The following is an 18,966-nucleotide window of genomic DNA, read 5'->3' on the forward strand; positions in this document are numbered from 1 at the left end:
TCATCAGATAATCTCACCTCCTGCTTTTTTTGAAAATATTAAGACCATTGTGTATTAGCTCTTTCATATTTTTCCCAATACCTCAAAATGCATCTCCATACTTTCTGACTTGTTTGGTTTTTGTTCCAGATCTTGAGGAGGAAAGGATCCTTTTTGTTTGAGCAAACTCTTCCAAATATGGCTTTGACCATATCCCCTATTATCTCTTCTAGAAGACAGACCCATCAGGAATTTTTTTTTATTGCATCTTCCATCTCTCCTTATTTGTCTCTTCTCACTAGCCTGAAAAAGTATCCAAGATTCCCATCTTAAAAATAAAAACAAGACCAAAAAATCTTTGTGTGACCTCCCATCAGTTCAAGCTATCATTCTCTCTTATTATTTTCAACGCCACATTCCTAAAATGATCATTTTTAATCATGGCTAAGATTTCCTCACCACTCTTGCTTTTTGGTGACTTGTTTAACCTAGCTATTGAAATTGGTTTCTCCAATGTGATTATCAATTTCTTAACTGCTAAATCTGAAGGTCTTTTCTCATTCTCTATCCTGCCAGATGCAGTTTCCTTTTTAAACCCTTACCCTCCATCTTAGAATCAAACCTAAGTATAGTTCCAAGGAAGAAAAGCAATAATGATAGGCAATTGGGGTTAAGTGACTTGTTCAGGGTCGCACAGCTAGGAAGTATCTGAAGCCAAATGTTAACCCAAGACCTCCCATCCCCTAGACTTGCCTTTCAATCCACTGAGCCATCCACCTGTCCTTCTGAGTAGCTTTTAAAACCAGCCCCTTTTCCTAAATGCTATCTACTCTTTTGGTCTCGACAACAATATTTTCCTTGTTTTCTTCTGAATTATGTTCCTTCTTCTTCTAGCATATTTGAGAGTTTCCTTTGAGGATCTATCATCTATTGCCCATCTTCTAAGCATAGAAGTCCTGGAAGGCTGTGTTCTATACCTCTTTTACTTGTTCTCTCCTTATCTCATATGATGCAATGGATTCAATTATCATCTTGATTAACATACATGTATATAAATGTATATATGTGAGTTTGTGCATGCACATATATACATTCTTTATATATATGTGTGTATATCTATATATGCATATATGTATTGTATATAAATCTGTGTATTATTGTTGTTCCATTGTTTCAGTCATGTTTTTTATATTTCCACTGTACTTAGTATACAGACGGCACGAGGATAGAATAGGCACTGAATAAATGTCTGTTGAATTAAATAATTTAATTTAAAGTTTGATCATTTATTCCAAAAATATGCGTACAGCTTCTTTGATCATAGAACAGTGCTAAGTACTGTGGGGGGACATGGAGAAATATGCATGGTGCTATAATTAGGGGAATTCTACAATCAATTTGATGAGCTCTCAGGCTGGTGAGCTATTGTTTGGAACTTTCAAAAGAAACTTCCTATGTGTGGGCATGCCCATTGGCACTTAAGAAAAAAAAAGACATATTATGATTAAAACTCAATGACTAGAGCTATCTATCATCAGGGTGAATTGTTTGGCTTGGAGTTGCCCTTTGGCACATCTGGGAGAATGACTCCACTGAGTTTCACAAATAGGAACTGCCCCCAAAATAAGTTGGTTATCCCAGATTCTTGGGATAAGGACCATTTTGCTGAACATATCAGCCTTTTTAATTTTTTTCTCTTCCAACTTCTCCATGAACTGTGTTTGTTAGCATATAAAGGATCTCCCCCAACCCCTACTTTCAGGAGTTGGTAATGGTAGCATCAATAAGACAGTGGCAAGAGAGCATGTCCCTAATACATGTGAGATAAAAATGAAGCTTCCTGGACAATATATTGGGAAGGTGTCCTGGCAGATTCATCTCCTCATTGAGCCACCTAGTCAGAAGAAGGGGAAGTACTTGAGCAGTGTCTGGCTCAGAAGTTGCTCCTTAAGTATCCCCAAATTCCAGAATCTGATCTTTCATTAACAAGAGGCAATTTCCTGAGTAAAATGCATCTTGAAGAGAGATGACCCACATCACCCCAAGTCCAGGAAGAACCAATAACAAGGGACTAAAATTGTGACATGGTGGGGTAAGGGAACCAGATATTCTGTTCTGACAGATGCACTATACAGATGATCCCCAGATCTATTTGTCCAGCCCTCACCTCTCTCATGACCTTCAGTCTCACATCTTCAATTGTCTATTGGACACTTTAGTGTCTCATAAACATCTTAAAATCAAGATATCCAAATCTGAATTCATTATCTTTACCCATAAATCATTCCCTCTTCCTAAATCCCTATTATAGTTGAGGATTCCACCATCTTCCTAATCACTCAGGCTCACAATGTAATTGTTATCCAGGATTCCTCATCCTCTCTCTCATTCTCCTGTATAATCAGTTACCAAGTCTAATTGTTACTACTTTGATAATATCTCTCATACACACTATCTACTCTCTTAAATGTTGCTAAAATTCTGGTACAGATCCTTATCATCTCACATCTAGACTATTGCAATAACCAGATATTTGGTCTTTCTGCTTTCTCTTCATTCCAGGGAATTTTCAATAAGATGTCAACCACTTAAATCTCACTAAAATATCAATTTGACCTATCTAGAATCCAAGTCTGACCATGTTCCTGTCCATCTCTCTGATGTCTGCCTCTCTCTCTCTCTCTCTCTCTCTCTCTCTCTCTCTCTCTCTCTCTCTCTCTCTCTCTCTCTCTCTCTCTTTCTCTTTCTCTCTCTCTCTCTCTCTGTGTGTGTGTGTGTGTCTCTGTCTCTGTCTCTCTCTGTCTCTCTCTCTGTCTCTCTCTCTCTCTCTCTCTGTATCTCTCTCTCACACACACACCATTTAGTGAATTCTAGTGGTTCATTATCTCCAGGATAAAATATACAATTCTTTGACTTTTAAAGCTCGCCACAACCTATTTCCTTCTTATCTTTCTAGTCATCTTATACCATCTCTCCAAATACTCTGTAATCCACTGTCACTGGCATCCTTGCTGTTCCTCACACAGATAATCTATGTCCCAACTAGAGCCATTTTCACTGGTTATCCCCTGTGTCTGAAACTCTCTCTTTCTTCATCTCTCCCTTCTAACTTCCCTTTCTTGTTTTAAGTCTCAGCTAAGGCCCCACCTTCTATAAGAAGCCTTTTCTAATCCTCCTTCATCTTAATGCTTTCCCTATGAAATTACCTTCCATTTTACCTATATATATCCTGTTTCTATATAGCTGCTTTGTGTGCTCTGTTTTGATTGTGATTCCAATTCCCTAGTAACAGAGAGTGTTTCTTTTTTTCTTTTTTGGTTTGTTTCCCTTCTATTTATCCCAAATGCTTAGCGCACTGCCTGGCACACAGAATGAATCTAATAAAGGCTTGTTGACTGACCATGAGTTATGTGGATGTCATGAGTCTGATGAGAAGGAAGGTTGCCTGTCAAGATACAAAATTTAACTTCCCTAAGAGAATAGTAGCACAGAGAGGTGTTTCTGGGATGAGACTCTACCTGCATTGCTAGGAAATATAGGTGTCAGGCACAAAATGTCTTTTTGTTTTCCTTCTGAGGGAAGTCCAAATCACAAGGTAGTCCTGAGTTTAGAGGACTTTAAGATTCAGGCAGGAAAAGGGATCCCACTAAAGTTCCAATTGTTTATGAATATATCTAAGTCCTCTAAGTGGTTGATTCTTGTTTTTTTTTGCTATGCTTTTGCATTATTTATGGGCTCTCCAAGTTTTCTGCATTTTCTAAGGAGTAAAACAAAGGCTGTGCTGCATCTGATAAATGCATTGCTACTTTTACTGTTTAGCTAAGTCTGTGTAAACCTAGGTATTAGCTGCGTTCTTTGATTTCCCAGAGTAAGCTCTGGGTAAGGGCAATGTGAACCAAAGAAGTACTGATTTTGCCTCAGCCCCTGAGACAAGACCTGGTCCCTGTGAACTCACAGTTTATTTATTCTGAGGTTGGGGGTATTTAAGACACTTCCCTGAAAGATTTTACAGTCTCCGAGGGAAGATAAGAAATGTGCCCAAATAAGGATCATGTATTGACAGAAAGAGATGTTTCTTGAGTGAAGTACAAATAAAGTGCTATGGTTGTTCAGTGAAGGGAGAGAGATGAGAACAGTCTTCACTTTTATTTTTTAATCATCTGAAAGGCAGAGTGAGGTTTCATTAAAGTTGTCTGATGACTCTAAATAGGAAGTTGTTATACACATGTCAGAAAATAAAAAATTGTATAAATGGATCAAAAGAGGTTATAAATAGAGACAGAGAGAACAAAACGAGATTTAGTTTGTGGAAAAGGGAGAAGACACACATCTGTCTGATACACAGTAATTCAGAAACATCCATTCAGTGGGCAGAAGAGACCTAGAAATCAGTAATACCCAAAGATCCCACTAGGGCATCAAACCATTTTGTAATGTAGTATTTATTAGAGTCCCAAAGGCTAATGGTACAGTAAGGGGCTCATGAAGGAGTCCCTGGCTGAAGGAAGTACAAAAATGAGTGTTACTCTTTATAGAAGTGGAGATCTGGAATCAGGAAGTTTGGGGTTAAATCTAACTTCAGATATTTATTAATTGTGGAATCCTGGGCAAGTCACTTAATGTGTTTCTGCCTCCGTTTCCCTACATGTAAAATGAGGATGATATCAGCAGGTACCTCCCAGGATTATTGTGAAGATAAAATGAGATGACATTTGGTAAATTACTCTGCAAACCTAAATGATGTTTATAAATGCCAGTTAGCTAGTATACAAGGCCTTACAAGGAAAGAGAAGAGACAATCTAGAAAACATTGATGAATGAACAATAGTAGCCATTATGGGAGAAAATGGATTACAGCAAAACTGACAAGAAAAGATTAAAACCATTTAAGAAAAAGTGAGGAAAAATAGAATAAATCTATAATATTTGAAGGAAAATATGAAAGATGATCCAAAAAGGATTGTGTTTGGGTCCACACAACTAAAGCAGTGACTGAGACAGTTAATTCAGGACCTCTGGAAAAGTAAGTTCCTTTTTAAGTAGGTTGGATTGCAAAGCATTAATTTTGAAAAAGCCTGAAAATTCCATATCAACAATGCTATGATTCATTGAGTTACATGATAGAGGCATTTATTGAGTAGGATTGAATTAAGCAGTTTAATGTCTGGAAGTTACCAATCAGTATATTAAAATAGACCCTGGGCTTCTCAGATGGTAAATGGTCCTCATCAGCTCTCGCCTTGCCAATCCTAACACCCCTGAATCAGTTTCTCTGCCTCTCATCTCTTCTCCTCTCTAATCTAATCCAGCCTCTATGAAGCTGTAGATTATACCTCTCAATAGAGCATTGATATCAATGGCTTTTGTCTCTAAAATAAAATACAAACTTTTGTTTGACATGTAAACCTTTCACAGGTTAATATCATGAACAGAGTGCTAGACATATGGAGGAAGATATGAGTTTGAATTCTACTTCAGACTTGTCTTACCTATGTGACTCTGAGCAACTCACTTAACATCTCTCAACCTTAGTTTCCTTATCTGTAAAATGGAGGAATTTGTAAACTATGTTACAGGTTTATTGTGAAGATCAAATGAGACAACATGGAAAACAAATTCAAAAATCTTAAAGTACTATATAAATGATGGCCATTGTTATTTTTTAGACAAATTTCCTGCTACTACCTCTCATGAACTCTATACTGCAGCTAAATTGTCCTACTTGCTTTTCCTTATATGTCACTCCATCTTCCACCTGTGGGCCTTTGTAAAGGCTTTTCCTCAAGTCTGGAATGCTTTCCTTTCTCATCTCTCTATCTTGAAATTCCTGGCTCCCTTCAAGACTCAGCTCAAGGGCCCCTTCAAAGAGGTTCCCTTACTAATACCTTCAGGCATCCATACTCTCCTTAAGTAATGATATTTTGTATTTACTTTTTCATATCTAGTTATCTATTAACATGTTTTTGCCCCTGTAAACTATAAGCTCTCTGATGGTATAGCCTGTTTTTATAGTTATAACTCTTGTCTTCTTTTGGTTTGTTTATGGTCTATTTTATGGTTTGTTTTTGTCCTTATAACTCTAGCACCCAGCAACACCCAGTGAAGAAACTTGTAGAGAGTAGGTGGTGAATAATTGTTTATTGGATTGAATTGCATGTTTCTCTGAATACTTCCAGGTTCAGATCACAGGTAAAGTACAAAATTCAACTCAGCACAGTTACAATTTGGGATTCACTACCATGCTTCAGCAGCCTTATTTTTCCAGAACAACTTCTCACTCTTTTGCCCACTTCTCCCACTGAAGTTCCTCCTCCAAGAATTTTGAGGAAATGTCTAAGCCAGCCATCCTGTCCTCCTTTCCTGGCTCTGTTTTTTATTTTCTGGACTTTGAGAACAGGTCCCTAAACAAGCATTACCTCCTTTTCTTCATCTGTTGCCTCCATTTCATGTGCTGTCTTCTTCTGTTAGAATATAAGCTTCTTGGTAGGAACTGGCCCAACCTTTCTATAGAACTATTTGGAACTCTGCCCAAAGGGCTATCAAACTGGGCTTACCATTTGATTGAGCAATATCACTGCTAGGTCCATATCCCAAACAGATCAAAGACAAAGAAAAGAACCCCCATGTATATTTTTTATAGCAGCTCCTTTTGTTGTTTCAAAGAATTAAAGAATTAGAAACTGGTAAGTGCAAAGATTAAGTCTTCCTCTTCCTTTCTCCGTGGTCCTAAGTCTTACTCAAGTATCACATTTTAGAATGGGGCCTTAAAAGGTTTTGAAAAAAATTCAAGGATGATCTTTTCAATTTGCTTTAGCTATCAAGACTTGCTTAAATTCAATTCCTCCTTCTCTAGCTTTTTTTGCTAATCCATCAGAGGTTCTAAAGTTTGGTGCTAAAAACTATAGAATGCCTTTTCTGAATATTACTTGAAAGAGTTCAGGGCTCCATGGCTAGGCAGAGTCCCACAAAGATCCTCCCAACTCTGAAAACACCTGTCACAGACCCTGGTGTGCTTTCACATCTTAAGGATATATCATCATCATGACTCCATAGTAAGAGCTTTGGCCATAAATCTTAAGATGAACCTATCAAAGCAGGGAGCCATGATATCACCTGAAAAAAGATGTCAAAATTGTCAATTCTAGAAGACCTTTCAGCAGGCTAGCCTCAAGGTAGAGAAGGGTAATCTCAAATCGCTTGTTGATACAGCTTTGGCATTTTCTGAACTTCTGACCCCACCCTATCCTTCTTTAGACTGTTGGAACTCTTCCTTGTTTACTCCTGAATGGCTTGACCAAGATGATAAAGGCAGGCTTAACTTTCTACTGAAAAACAGGATGTTTTCAAAGAGAGGAAGTGAATAAGGTTGGTGGGAAGGAGCAGAGTGGAGTGATGATGGTGTCATAATTCAGGCAATTGGATCAATGGCCAGACCTAAAAATTAGTAATTTTTATCAGTCAGTGTCAATGTGTAGAAAAATCTCTGGGAGTGGGACAAGGCTCTGTCCTTGGTTCTGATTCTGGTCAACATTTTTATCAGTTATTTGGATGAAGCCACAGATAGCAATTATGCAAAGAAAATTCAGTCTTCAAAATAGGACACTGGGATAAACTTATAATGATATAAAGTGTCAGGCCAAGAAAACTGGCCAAATCTCTCAGGGATTTTTACCATCATAAGTCAGACTCTCAAAGTCATGGCATAACCCTTCTGTAGCCTAAACACTGTCAATAAAAATGGGCTTATTTTTTTATTATGCTAAAGGCATTTAGACCATTATATTGCTTACTATAACAAAAAAATATGAACTTTTTGGTAAGCCTTACACAGGCTGTATTGCATTTTACCTCTTTTTAAAAACTCATTTGGCCCAGAAACTGAACATGCTTCAGCATTTCATTTCTTAATGAACACATTATTTTCTATGATATAAGAACCCTCAAGGCATAGCTTGGAAGCATAGTTACTAATAGCAGTAATGAATCGCCAGGCAGCCTCACTGGTCATTTTAATGACTGCCTGGAGTACCCAGTGTCATTGACTTCATCACAGGCGCTTCTCTCACTCTGCCTATGATTAACTAGCAGGTAACAGCTGGACAAATTATCCCCACTGATGAGAGCCAGATGACTTTTGTAGAGATGATTTTATTGCTTGGACGAGAATGCACTGGTGTTCAGCTTTTTGATATTTTTATGTTGGTGAGCAATTAGAAAACTCCTCATGGCAATCAAACAAGAAAAATATATAATTATGCAGAATCTCTAAGTTTGGGAACAAAAGTGAGACAAAGCAGTGTTAGCCTTTCTGGCGGTTGACAAAAGTATAGTTCATGGATTGTGGCCACTACTTTTCATCAGAAGTGACAAGATGATGTGGTTTCAGGGTGCCCAAGTGTCTCAGTTGATAGAGAAGCCAAGTCTAGAGTCGGGATCCTGGGTTCAAATTTAGGCTTAAATACTTCCAAGCTAGATGTCTTTGGACAAGTCACTTAACCTCAATTGCCTAGCACTTACTGCTACTTCTACCTTGGAACTGATACTTGGCATTGATTCCAAGACAGAAGGTAAAGGTTTGAAAAAAGTGACAAGATTATATGGTTTCTTATTAGTCAGAATTAATACTAAGATTACTGATGTGTCAAAAGTTGCCCAAATATCATGAAAAAGGCATATAATCAGTTGGGTAGGGGGAAAAGGGTGCATTTGATGGCAGTCTTAACATAGGTGATGTAATGGATCATGCACTGAGTCGGATATTAGGAAGACTTGAATTCAAATTTGGAGTCAGACACTACTAGCTGTGTGATCCTGGACAAGTCAATTAACCCTTTTGGCCTCACATTCTTCATCTGAAAAATGAACTACCAAAGGACATGGCAAACCACTCCAGTATCTTTGCCAAGAAAACTCCAAAAGGGGTCTGGAAAAATTAGATATGACTCAACAATAAATTATAAGAGAAGATTGTTAGGCAAGGACCAAAAATTATCACTAGTGAGTTACAGTATCATTGTTGTAGAATTTACTTTTAGAAATAACATTTTAGCTAGAATGTAAGCTTCTTAGAGGTAAAGACTTTTTTTGTTTTGTTTTTGTATCCCCAGGGCACAGGGACTGTATAAGCTTTGCACATGGTGAAAGTTTATAATAATAAATGTTTACAGCGCTTTTAAAGATTTGAAAAATACTTATACGGATTGTTTTATTTGTTCTTCAGAGGAACTAGGTTTTGGAAAGTCAATAAACTTTTTTAAGTACTTACTATGTGCCAGGAATTGTACTAAGTGCTGGGAGATACAAAAAGAGGCAAAAAAAAAAAAAAAACAGCTGTTTCCCTCAAGGATTTTACAATATAAAGGAGGAGACAACATATAAATAACAATGTGAGAACAAAATATTTTCAGGATGAATTAGAGATAATCTCAGAGAGAAGGCATTGGGAAATCCAAATGTCTAGCACTGCCTTGCCTGTAGGAAGCATTTAATCAAGATGGTTGATTGAATTTAATCTCCTCAAAAGTTATTTCATATATATTACATAATTATTCATTTCATAAAAGTAGAATCAAATGGTCAAAATATTGAGTTAAAAAACTCTACAGAGTACATTTTCAATAAAGCTTTCATGCATAATATATTGTATTTGTTTATAATCCTCTTGAATTTTATCAACCTGAAAAGCAGCAGAACCAAGATAAAATCATGAATGCAAAGATACTCACTAATGTTCATTTGACTAAGGATAATTCAATATTTTTTAAATGGAACAACACAAAGTATGTCATGAAATAATTATATTATATTATGAAATAATGGGATGGCAGATGAAATAAACTTGGATTTGGAAGATTGGATATGATTAGAAAAATGAAGAATGAGGATGATTCCTATAAAATAATGCCATGAAACAGAATCAGAAGAATAATATAAGGAGTGATATATAGTGTGTAGCATGGAGCCTTACCTGACACATAGTAGTCACTTAATGTTAATTGGTTGATTATTATACACATTAACTCTAATAATGTAAATGAAAATGACACCAAAAAGAACAGCCAAACTCAGACTACATGTCATAATCAATATCCTAGAGAAAAAAAATTATGAAAGGCTTAGGCTTGCCATTTCTTTCAGCAGAGAAGATGGATACTATGGCTATAGAATGTTGTGATTGTAGTAACATGACCTTCTGATAGTTTTCCTTTAGTCCTTGACCTTTGTTAAAAAAAAAAAGGATGTTTCACTGATTATGGTGGTGTTATGGGAGAAGAGAAGGCACTGAAGATACTGGAGGAGAAATAACTTTAGTGTAAAAGAAAAAGAAATAATTTTAGTGTAAAAACAATTTTTCTTTTAGTCAGAAGACACACAATTAACTTCTCTTTTTTTATCTGTCACAACATTCCCTTATCTGTGTCTCTCTTAACTGTTTTTTTTTTAATTATTCAGGCAAGAGCCATATTGGCTATAACCAACCATAAGGGAGCAATGGAAAAGACCTCATTAAGAAACAATAAATAACAATTTCATAGATTCATAGATAGGGAGTTTGAAGAAGTATAAGAAGTCATCAAATCCAAATGTGTCCTTTTACAGGTGTGGAAACTGAGGCCCAGTCATACAATTTAGATTCATTCAAGTAGTAAATGAGAATAACCCAGGTCCTCTGAGTACAAACTTATCACCTTTTGTTTCAAATAGCAGATAAGGATAAATGACAATTAAACCAGATATACTTTGCTTATCTTCTCACTTGGGCAAAAAGTTATACTTGTTCAAGGACACCTGCCTTCTGCATTAACAGAAGAAATACAGAAAGTGTCCCAAAAACCTATGGGGAGTTTTAAGTTTTAGTAATTTTAAAGCTTTCATACCTCAAAAATGAACTAAAACTTTTGAAACACTTTATATTTCAGGAGACAATTTCTCTAGTTATCTTCCTTTGGATGACAACTGACAATATGAGGTGTTTTGAGAGGATTATCCTTAAAACTTCCTCTAATTATTTGAAGACACTTTTCTCTCCATAGCTAGTTATCTCTTTTCCATATGCCAAGTGTTTCCTCTCCTAAATCCCCCATGAGGGGAGAAGAGGGGTCTTTGTTGCTATAGTGATCCACTTGGATTTCAGACACACCTCTCCTAGACTTGAAGGATGATTCCTACTCATATCTGAAAAATCAAATGGCTCTTGGCTAGCATTTCAAGAGTGATGGTGGCTATGACATGTCTGTAGAATCTGAATTGAAAATAAGAGCTAGTTAGCAGAAATGCGGTCCATTTGGATGATATATTCAAGTAATGCAGTCATTCAAGTTATTTAGTGCTTTATCTCTCATCTCTCTCCAAAACACCCCAACTCATATAAATATAGATATGTGTGTATGTAAATAACGCACATATGTCATTTTTTGAATAAATTCAATATAAATAAGTTGTGTTTTTTTCTAAAACCCCTAATAATGTCTAATTTGTATAGATGCCTTCTATCCTACTTCATCTAAGTGTTAAGCAGCATTAGGATGGCTAATAAAGTAGAAATATATGGGGGGTTTGAGTCTTCAATGCCTGTCATTTTTTATTGATAATAATTAATCAAATTTCTATTATAACATAGGAAGAGGTCTTGTAACCATCATACTTATTCTGGGAAGAGCCCTGAGTTAGAAGGTAGAAGACTGCTTCTGGCCCCATTTCTAACACTAATATACTGTGCAATCTTAAACAAATCATTCACTTCTCCACACTCTTTCTTTTTGTATCTGAGATTAGGATTCAGACTTCTAGGGGCAATTTGATGCAATGAAATGAACCTTGATTTTGCAGTCAGATACCCTGGGTTCAAGTATCACCTCTAATATTTAACTACTTCTTTAACTTTGGGTTAGTCACTAGAGTTTATCTTTTCCAAAGTCTTTGAGGAGAGGAGGCCTGGTCTAATCATGAAATATTAGAACTGGGAGGCTCCCAGAAATAAATCTCCTTATCTGGAAAAGTATAAGGGTGAGGCTTTGTCATTCAGTCGCATTCAGTTATGTTTGACTCTTCATGACCCTAGTTGAGGTTTTCTTGTCTAAGTAATTTACCATTTCCTTTTTCAGTTCATCTTACAGATGAGGAAATTGAGGTCTACAGGGTTAAGTGACATGTCCAGGGTCACATGGCCAGTAAGTTTTTGAGACCAGATTGGAATACAGTCCCAGTGTTCTATCTATTGTGCCATCTAGCAGCTGGGGCTACATAATCTTCTAACACCAATAATCTAAGAGCCTATAATCTAAATCCTCAAAATGACAACAACAACAACAAAAGATCACTAGTATATTTAAGAAGACAATGATATTTTAAAAGGAACAGACTAAATACTCCAACCACTTGTATTTAGTTTCTTAAAAATATAGTGGGTACCTACTATGTGCCAGGAGGTATTGCACTAAATGCTAAAGGGAATGAAATGATTTTTTTTACTAAAACAGAACAGTAATTGTACTGGGCTCAGCCTGTGGGAGCTTAATGTGGCATAGTAAACTTGGAATTAGAGAAAGTAAATGTAATTTTCTTAATTTTAATCAGCTCAATTATTCAAGAACTAATTAGTCATCAATTGATTTTCCATGTTCTTTTTCTCTTCTCTTTCCTGCTGCCTACCTTATGGCTCCTTTTTTTTTTGCTATTCATTAGCATTTCTACTAGAAAATAGGAGTAGAAAAACTAAAACTACCAGATAAGAAAGTTTGGGATTTTATATACAAAAAGTAATTTATTCATCCAATAAGTATTTCTTTTGAGCCCCTCCAGTGTGTATAATGTCATATAAGACATAAAATATTTTTCCTAGTTAGTCTAGAGCAAAATTAAGACAATCTTCACTGTATTGTACTACAGCAGAAATAGTTCACATCATCTCATCATGTCAGCATTACATAGGTTGAATATTGTAGTCACTCTTTGATACTGTATGAGTATTAGAAAATGAACAGATGGCTAAGTAAATGGTTTCTGAGGTTAGGTTTAGAGCTTCTGGGGAGCAAAGGAAGCAGTACGGACTCTGGAGTCAGAGAATCTGGACTTACCACTGTGGCTTTCTCAAGTCTTTTAACCTCTGTAGTCCTCAGTTTCCCCATTTGTAAAATGAAGGAGTTTGAGCAGTTGGCATCTGCAGTTCCTACCAGCCCTAGAAGTATAAACATATTATCTTGTCTACTGATGATGAATTTCTGGCTAGGGATGGAATACATTTAACAAAATGTAATTTGTCAATAAAAATATATATATTAAAAGTATTTATCATTTTAAGTAAAACACATACATATTAAAATTTTAACTGAGTTTTTGTAAATCTGATGAAAGAGATTTTAATTTGAAACTGGAAAGGGTAGGAGAAATTTACTCACATAAATCTTTCAAATCAGATGCTACACTTAGCAACAGGTAACAGCCAAAATAATAATTAAAAAAATAATAACAGTAACAAAAGGTAACATTCATATAGTACTCATGATGTACCAGGCTTTGTACTAAGCAATTTGCATTCATTAACTTGTTTGATCCTCACAATAACCCTGAGAGTTAAGTGTTATTATTATTATTGTTTTATAATTGAGGAGACTGAGGCAAAAAGAAATTAAATTACTTGCCCAGGGTCACTCAGATAGTATATTTCTGAAGCTAGATTCAAACTCAAGTCTGACTCCAGACTTGGCACTCTATCCACTGCACTGCCTAGCTATCCCTAAAAATGTTCTAGTAACACTTTGTAGCTTATAAAACACTTTGTTCATAATTATGTAAGATAGGTAGCACAAGTGTGGTTACTCCCATTTTATAGATGAATAAACAGCAATTTCGAGATGTTAAGGGACTTTAGAAGTCAGGAAGGAATCAAACCTAGATCTCAACTCTCTATAGTTCTCTTTCTAGGACACCATATTACACAGGAAGCAGAATGATAGCAGAGATAATCATTAAGTCACAAGATTCAATAACCAAGAAAGAAAACATTCCATATGAAGAATGAGGCTAGAATTGTGAGCCAAGTCCATTCATAATATTTGAAGTTCATATGGGAGGAAGATTTCAGCATATATTACTTGATTCTAGAGAGTACAGCAATGGGTAGAATATTCAGAGAATCCAATTTCGGTTTCATGTAAGGGAGACACCTGCTCAACAATGAAACAGATACTTTCTCTGATAGCATATATTTCAAGTACATGGAAAGTATAATGGGTTACTTCAGGAAGGAGTGGGATTCCCCCTCAATGGAGATCTCCAAGCAGGTTGGATGATCACTTGTTCATTTTCAGGTATGCTTTGGAAATGGGATTTCAAACACCCAGTTAAAAAATACTTGAAGGATTCCATTATAGTTTTGAATAAAATGAAGAGTTCAGCATTTACTCTACTAGATAATAATATTCATCAGACATGAGTCTAAGTATATTTTATTTTCACAAAAACGCACACACACAAATCCCAGTAAGTTGTAAAATGTCAGTTATTAGCATAATAAAAATCCTATTGAATTGTCCTTAAGGTTGAGATCATATGATCTTAGATTTAGAACTGGAAAGGACTTTAGAGATTATCTAATCCAATGCTTTTATTTTACAGATGAGGAAACTGAGGTCCAGAAGTACTAAAGGACTTGACTAAAGTTACCCAGCTAATAAGGGGCAGAGCCAGAATTTAAACTAAAGCCACCCGACTCCAAATTCATTGCTCTGGCCACTTTCTCATACTGCCTTAATGAAATTAAAGTGATGGCATCAAATTCAAGTGGAAAAGGAAGCCACTAAGCCATCTCTGGAATGCCATATTGACTTAGATAGGGGGCTTGTAGGTCACATGTTTGACACCTCAGTATTGGAGGACTAAACCAATTATTTCATTGGCATGAAGAACTTTTGAATGAATACATTCCCTTGACAATGTAAGACCATTCCTTTTTGGCAACTTCTAATCTCAGAGAGTTGCCTGTATCACTGGGAGATGAAGTGAATTGCCCAGGCTTACATAGTCCGTTTGGGTTACAGGTTGGTCTTCCTGGTCCTAAGTCCAATACTCCATCCATTATGAGTCACTGTCTCTCATCTGTAAATAACATTTTGAAGCCCTTTGTAAATTAATATATTCTTTCAGAATTTAAGAAAGAACTATTTTCCTTTTAAGAACGAACTGGTTTCTCAATTTTAAAAAATAAGTTATGTGAGCGACCATAAACAAATAAAGTTTGTTTGATAGCAACAAAGTCCAGAATGTAGGGGTTGTCATTCTACACAAACCATTATCTAGTCAAGTTTTTTACAGACAGTAGGATCAAAGGTCACTCATCTGCAATGAAATATATAGTTGTTCCAGATAAAATAAGTTGATAGGGTTGCTGCATAATTGGAGTCTATATTTCTTCTTATAATTTTGTTATCTCTGATACTTAAGCACCTACAATGAATATGAAAGTCATGCTAGGTTCTGGAGAGACAAGCAAAAAATACCAAACACTTTCTCAAGGAGCTTGCATCTTAGTGAAGTGATTTGTCACATACCTGAGATAACTAAATAAAAAATATGTGCAAAGTACTACAAAGTAATTTCCAGAGTAAAAATACATGCTGATGATTGGAGGGATCAAGAAAGGCTTCAGATAAGAGATGGCCCCTGAATGGTGCTTTGATCTCATTTGGGAATTCTATCTGGCAGAGGTTAGGAGGGAGCACATTTCTAACAAATAGGACAAAGACACACATACTTAGGGATAGGGGGTGGCACAGTGGGTAGAGAACAAGACTGGGAGTAGAGAAAACTGGGTTCAAATCTGACCTCAGACACTTCCTAGCTGTGTGATTCTGGGCAAGTCAATTAACCCTATTTACCTAGTCCTTGCCCTTCTGTCTTAGACTTGTTACTAAGACAGAAAGCAAAGGTAAAAGTAAAAAAAAAAGACACAATGATAGAAAATGGAATCTTCCCTATGGAAACATCTGATGAGACAGCGCTGACTAGAGTCAAGAGTTTGTGAAGGAAAGCATTATGAAATGCACCCAGAATGAGCCAGTTCTATCAGTAAAGAGATTTTAAAGGTCTTGCTAAAATTGATCCTCCATTTGGTTTCTGTCTATTTCAGTTGTGTCTGACTCTGCATGCCACCACTTTGGGGATTTCTTAGCAAAAATACTTTCATAGTCTCCCATTTTCTTCTCCAGCTCTTTTTACAGATGAGGAAACCAAAGCAAACAGGGTTAAGTGACTTGCCCAGGGCCACATAACTAGTAAATATCTGAGGCTGGATTTTGTATGGAGTCAGTAAATATTTCATAGTAGAGGGAATAATATAGTCAGATCTGTACTTTACAAATGCCAGGTGGGAGCTTTTTGGAGAAAGAGATGGAGAGAAGAAATACTGGAGGTTCTCAATCTCAGTATTCTCATCTAGAAAACGGTGTAGTTGGACTAGGTCATTTCTACTATGGTCTCAGTTCTAAACATAGGTTCTATGTGGTATCCCCATGGAACTTATTTAAAATGTTTTCATCACATTCCATTCTCTTGTTGATGAAAGCCAATGAAGAAGCTCATCCACGACAGAAAGGAGTAGTTAAGGAGACTATTGTTATAAAACAATTATAAGAGAATAGAGAAGACGTGTTGGAGTCAGGAAAAACTTGATTCAAATGGTTCCTTTGAAAGGATTGGGAATCTTTGGTAAGATTTGGTGAGTCATTCTTTCTGACCTAAGTAAATTAAATAGCTAAAAAGTTTTGTCACAGATAAGCCTTTTTTGTAGGAAAAAGTCCTCTTGGGAAAAAACAAAAAGCATCTTCCCTCTCTCACAAGCACATACATTAAATGAAGTAGAGTCAGTGACCTGTTCACATTCAGGGAATGAAAGCCTGAAGGCTAATTTACACTTGAGAGCATTTGGTTTATAACAGGAAAAAGGATTTATTACACCCAAATAACCGTATGCAGCTGCTCATCACAACCTTAGCTCTCCTAGGTAATATATTCTATATAAATAAAAGAAGACCAAGGAAAGAAATAGAAATGAGATCGGTATTATGTCTAACAGGTTTTAGTATGAGAAAAATTGGTGAACTTGAAAGTGTCTAGACTACAGTAAAAACAATATATTGAGGAGAGAATTTATGTTCATTACAAATATAAATATACAGATAACATGCATCATCACCACTACCGTCACCATCATCCCCATCCTTCATCATCACCTTCGTAGTTTAATATAGTTGAAAGGAGAAGAGTGATTGACTCTAAGTAGTGATTGAGTTTGAATACCACTTCTGAAACTTACTAGTTATGAGACCATCTCTGACAGATCTGCGTGGATCTCTCTGATGTTTGATTTCCTCATCAATATAAGGGGGTTAGATAATACCTGTGAGAAAAAGAATATGCAAATAAAACCTTTTGTAAACCTCTAAGTGGTATATAGATAATCAGCTTTTATTCTTATGACATCGTTTTTAATAGAAAACAAATATGCTATTACTTCACTTAATCATTCAATAACCCTATAAAAGACAGTATGATCATGGATAGAGTGATGGGCTTCAAGTCAGGAAAAACTAAGTTTAAGTCTTGCTTCTAGTACATACTAATTGTAACTATGGACTCTTAGTTATAAAGTTGCCCAGACAACATTCTAAGATTACAAACTACAGGTGAGTTGCTAGTTTGCATCAATGGAGGGAATTGTCATAGTAAGAATTCTCTAGATTTATTAAAATAAAGGTCTAATTCAAATATAGACATAAAGCAAAATCTAGGCACCCTCTGAAAGAAGTAGCTGTATTTTTACCCTACATTATAGATGAGGAAGCTAAAACTGAGAGAAGTTACTTAAGTGACTAGTCTAAATTCATATCATTGGGAGTTAAATATAGCTCTTTTGACTCAGGATCTTTTGTTTTTTACTACAACATTGCTACTATTCACCATCATTATAATCAGACCTTACATTTTTATAATGATTTATGGTTCACAAAGTCATTTCATCAAAGTTAGAAAACATATGCTTTATTATCTCCATTTTACAGATGTGAAAACTAAGTTCCAGATATATTCATTGACTTATTCAAGGATAAATATCTCATAAATAAAGTAGAACCCATTTTACAAAAACTCAGCACACATGAATTCATTTATACATGATTGGCAATCAAAAAGATAAAGGCAGAAAATATGTAAAATAAAAAAAATTCAATTGCTCGCTAAATATTGGCCATTTTCCTAGCAGTGTAAGGTTTCCCAATCACACTCTTGCTTTGAGGAGCATTAGTGTGAGTCATTACAATGTTTTGTGCCAAATAGTGGATCCTGAATCAGTCCTTGCCTAGAGTTCTCACTCATAACAAATTGTGTTCAGGTCAAAGTAGTGCTTCTCTTCATTTCATCAATGCTACTTAGTTATTAATAATGGCCTCAAATACAACACCCATTCCAATTGAAAACACTAGAAATATAGGAGTAAAAGGGCCTTTTCTCAAAATAATAAGTAGTATTTATTTAAAACCATCAGCAAGTATTATCTGCAATGGGGATAAGTTAGAAGTCTTCCCAATAAGATCAGGAGTAAAGCACCTCTATTGTTTAATATTGTATTAGAATTTATGTATTAGAATTTTGGGCAGTAGCAATTAGAGAAGAAAAAGAAATTGAAGGAATTAAAGTAGGAAATTAAGAAACTAAACTATCACTCTTTGCAAATGATATCATGGCATACTTTGAAAAGCCTAGAAAATCAACTAAAAAGCTAGTGGAAATAATCAATAACTTTAGCAAGGTTGCAGGTTACAAAATAAACCCACATAAATCATCATCATTTCTATATCTTTCCAACAAAACTCAGCAGCAAGAGTTAAAAATAGAGACTCCATTTAAAATCACTCTAGACAATATAAAATCTTTGGAAATCTCTGCCCAGAAAAACATAGGAATTATATGAACACAATTACAAAATACTTTCCA

The sequence above is a fragment of the Monodelphis domestica genome, chromosome 5 (assembly GCF_027887165.1).
Source record: "Monodelphis domestica isolate mMonDom1 chromosome 5, mMonDom1.pri, whole genome shotgun sequence".
Classification (NCBI taxonomy): domain Eukaryota; kingdom Metazoa; phylum Chordata; class Mammalia; order Didelphimorphia; family Didelphidae; genus Monodelphis; species Monodelphis domestica.